Source organism: Oryctolagus cuniculus, chromosome 19 (assembly GCF_051225735.1).
Source record: "Oryctolagus cuniculus isolate XC-2025 breed Fujian yellow rabbit chromosome 19, ASM5122573v1, whole genome shotgun sequence".
Taxonomy (NCBI): Eukaryota; Metazoa; Chordata; class Mammalia; order Lagomorpha; family Leporidae; genus Oryctolagus; species Oryctolagus cuniculus.
Window position 1 is genome coordinate 1,020,296 of NC_142885.1, and position 4,473 is coordinate 1,024,768.

At 50.6% G+C, this 4,473-nt stretch overlaps 1 long non-coding RNA gene across 1 annotated transcript; it reads right to left on the reverse strand.

Moving 5' to 3' along the window:
• Positions 1-299: 299 nt before the first annotated feature.
• Positions 300-4,175, reverse strand: LOC138846880 (uncharacterized). The gene is made up of 2 exons (XR_011384409.2): positions 3,956-4,175; positions 300-667 (listed from the first exon to the last, which is right to left on the reverse strand). It is a non-coding gene; the product is annotated as an uncharacterized LOC138846880 (long non-coding RNA).
• Positions 4,176-4,473: the final 298 nt, after the last annotated feature.

The following is a 4,473-nucleotide window of genomic DNA, read 5'->3' on the forward strand; positions in this document are numbered from 1 at the left end:
AAAATATGAGGGGGTCTTCAAAAATTCATAGAAAGTGTATATTTTGAAAAAACTATGCATGGAGTTGAAACAGTTTTGCATCAAAATAAACATATCTTAATTTTATTTTTCCATAATTTTTGAAGCCCCCTTGTATACAGACTCTATAAATATTTCTATCAACACTTTTTATCCTACATAATGTTCAGTACTTGTTGACATCACAAGAAACAAGATTTGGGTGAGAAGACATTGCTCAAATAACCGAATTTTCAAAAAATTCCAAAGATTTTCAAATTATATCACTCCAAAGACGGATAGACATTTAAGCTATTTTGTAATTACATTCAATAAAAACACAAGCTATTGCTTTGGAAGATTATGTTTATCAGTTGACAGTATCAAATCAGCGTCAGCATAGGCATTTGGTTCAGTGGCTACGCTGCCTCTTGGGACACCTGCATTGCATACCAGAGCACCTGGGTTGAAGTCTTGTCTCTGCTCCTAATTCCAGCTTCCAGCTAATGCAGACTCTCAGAAGGGATCCAATACTTGGGTGTGGGAGACCTGGATTGAACTTCCAGCTCCTGGCTTTGGCCTGGCTGAAGCCTGTCTGTTGCAGGCGCTTGGTGCATGAACCAGTGCATGAGAGTTCTGTCTGTCAGTCTCACTGCCTCTCAAAAAAAATCTGCAAAAAAAATATAAAAAAAAGAAGCAAAATCAAGAGTTGGAAATGTGAATTCATCAGGAGGACACCTTCCCGACAACTTGATTTGTGCTTCCTGATCTGTGGTTATTCTCTCCATTCTTCCCATCCCCATTCAAGCTATGTCAGTGAACACTTCCCCCACTGTGAGATTAATCCATCCTTGATCCCATTCCCTTCTTATGCTACTTTTTTACCCTATAGTTAATCTGGCAGTGAGATCTCACCTATCTGAAATATGGCTTTTCAGAACTCAGTTCAAGTTCACTGATGTCTAAATCAAGTTCTTGTATACAGTTTTATACTCTGAAGATAAACACAATAATAATTCTCTACCCTATAATTATGTGGTTATAAGTCCTTGGGGTAACCACAAAAAAACTAGAATATCTATAAATATTTATTAATTATCTAACTTAGCTGCTTAAGAAATACTCAAATGTGAAAACAAGCCAAATACATAAATCTTAAATAAATTATGACAACAGTTGTCATGAGGGAAAGGGGGCCAGTGCTGTGGCATAGCAGGTAAAGCTGCTGCCTGCAGTGCCAGAATCCCATATGGGCTCTGGTTCAAGTTCCAGCTGCTCCACTTCTGATCCAGCTCTCCGCGGTGGCCTGGGAAAGCAATGAAAGATGGCCCAAGTCCTTGGGCCCCTGCACCCACATGGGAGATCCAGAATAAGCTTCTGGCTCCTGGCTTCAGATCAGCACAGCTCCAGCCCTTGCAGCCAACTGGGGAGTGAACCAGTGGATGAAAGACCTCTCTCTGTGTGTGTGTGTGTGTGTGTGTGTGTAATTCTGCCTTTCAAATAAGTAAATAAATAAATAAATAAATCTCTTTAAAAAAAAAAAAAGAGGGGGGCAGCACTGTGGTGTAGCAGGTAAAGCCGCCGCCTGCAGTGCTGGCATCCCATATGGGCACCCGTTGGAGTCTTGGACACTCCACTTTTGATCCAGTTCTCAGTTATGGCCTGGGGAAGCAGTAGAAGATAACCCAAGTCCTTGGGCCCTCACACTCATGTGGGAGACATGGAGGAAGCTCCTGGCTCCTGGCTTCAGATAGACTCAGCTCCAGCCATTGTTGCCATCTGGAGAGTGAACCAGCAGATTGAAAACTCTCTCTCTCTCTCTGCCTTTCAAATAAATAAATAAATAAATCTTTTAAAAACAGGAATATCAGAATGTGTATCTATAAATAGCTAAAATCTTTTTTAAGATTATTTGAAAGAGTTACACAGAGAGGGAAGGAGGCAGAGACAGAGAGGTCTTCCATCTGCATCTTCTACTGCTTTCCTAGGCTGTAGAGAGAGCTGGATTGAAGTGGAGCAGCCAGGTCCCCAACCGGCGCCTATATGGGATGCTGGCACTACAGGCAGTGGTTTTACCCACTATGCCACTGCACCTGGCCCATTGCTAAAATCTTTTAAAAGAAACAGTAGCAATTGCAATAAGAACTTTCATTCATCACTGTCCCAAACTCCCTGTAGATTTGAGAAGGAAATTGCTTTTGAAAATAATCATGTCAACACCATGCAGGAAAAACAGAGACCATCCAACTTTATTTAACACAGTAAGCCCACCAAGTCCAGTGCAGCCACCTACCAAACCAATCAACCTTGTAGGATGTCACTATGCAGACATGATAGAGTAATACTGGAAGCCACACAGGGAACATCAAGTTAGTTTCAGAGATCAGATATCACACCATATTACAGGTCATCATGTGGACCTAAAAATCAGTATTACAGGTCACTGTCCAGGCCTCATACTGGTTTCAGTGGCCATCTTTTTTTTTTTTTTTTTTGACAGAGTTAGGCAGTGAGAGAGACAGAGAGAAAGGTCTTCCTTCCGTTGGTTCACCCCACAAATGGCCGCTATGGCCAGCACTGCGCCGATCCGAAGCCAGGAGCAAGGCACCTCCTCCTGGTCTCCCATGCAGGTGCAGGGCCCAAGCACTTGGGCCATCCTCCACTGCCTTCCCGGGCCACAGCAGAGAGCTGGACTGGAAGAGGAGCAACTGGGACTAGTATCCAGTGCCCCAACTAGGACTAGAACCCGGGGTGCCAGCGCCACAGGTGGAGGATTAGTCTAGTGAGCCACGGCGCCGGCCATGGATATCTTATTGGTAGATATCTTGTGCTTTAGGTGGAATTTCTCCCCCCGTATCCCCAGACCTTTCTGTGTCCAGCACTCTGAAGACCTGTCAGCCAGAGATTGGAAGCATTTTACAGAGTGCAGATCTGAGATTTCATCCTTGCTGGGAACCTGGCGCACTTCTCACACCCTTGATGGCTACAGCCAGAAGAGGCAGGCTCGCGCGCCCTCTGGTGGCTTCTAGGACTCGGCACAGGACTCGCGGCCGTTCGCCACAGACTACACCTCCCAGTGGTCCCCACGGGCATCCTGCGTCAGAGGACCGCGTCTCCCAGAACACCTCACGGGCTCTGGACTCAGACTCCATTTCCCAGGGTCCCGTGGGCGCCTGCCTCAGACTCCATCTCCCAGAGCCCCATGGGCGCCTGCCTTAGACTCCATCTCCCGGAGCCCCAGGGGCGCCTGCCTCAGACTGCATCTCCCGGAGCCCCGCGGACAGCCGACTTCCGAGTACTCCTCTCATGGAGGGCCCTGCGGGGGTGCCCTCTTTGAGGAGCCCGTCTTCCGTCTTCCAGAGCACTCTGCGCAAATCCCTAAGACCCCATCTCCAAGAGCCCCATGGGCGCCTCAGACTCGAACTCCCAGAGCCAGCGAGAGACAAGCCTCAAAGGACTCCATCTCCCAGTGGTCCCCGCGGGTGTCACGCATCAGAGGACCGCGTCTCCCAGAACACCTCACGGGCTCTGGACTCAGACTCCATTTCCCAGAGCCCGGTGGGCACCCGCCTCAGACTGCATCTCCCAGAACCCCGTGGGCGCCCGTCTCAGACTGCATCTCCCAGAACCCCGTGGGCGCCCGCCTCAGACTGCATCTCCCAGAACCCCGTGGGCGCCAGCCTCAGACTGCATCTCCCAGAACCCCGTGGGCGCCCGCCTCAGACTGCATCTCCCAGAGCCCCGTGGGTGTCCAGCTTCCTAGGACTCCGTCTCACGGAGGGCCCTGCTGGCATGCCCTCTTTGAGGACCCCAGCTTCCAGACCCCCTGAGCATGAAACCCTCAGAAAGCCATCTGCGAAAGCCCCGCGGGCGCCCCCCGCGACTCCAACTACCAGAGCCCAGCCAGCGACAAGCCTTGGAGGACTCCATCTCCCAGGGGTTCCCGCGGGCATCATACATCAGAGGACCGCGTCTCCCAGAATGCACGGTGGTCTCCCGCTTCAGACTCCATCTCCCAGAGGTCCCCGCGCTCATTGTTCGTCAGAGGGCCACGTCTTCCAGAACACCTCGCGGGCGCTCATCTCAGACTAACTTTCCAGGGTCCTGTGAGCGCCTGCCTCAGACTCCATCTCCCAGAGTTCCTAGCAGGATGCTCACGTCAGAGGACCGCTTCTCCCAGAACACCTTGCAGGCGCTCGCCTCAGACTCCATCTCCAGCGGCAAGCTCCAAAGGACTCCATCTCCCAGCGCTCCCCGCGGGCACCGCGCGTCAGAAGACCGCGATTCCATGAAGGCAGCGGGGCGTCCATCCTCAGACCCCATCTCCCAGCGCTCCCCGCGGGCACACACACACACACACACACACACCCGTTATCCTCAGAACTTTGGAGCCCTAGAGTATGGAGTGCAGAGCACGACAGGGCATCTGTCACAGATGCGTGGACACTCACGACGCGTGGTGGGAGACGGCGCTTG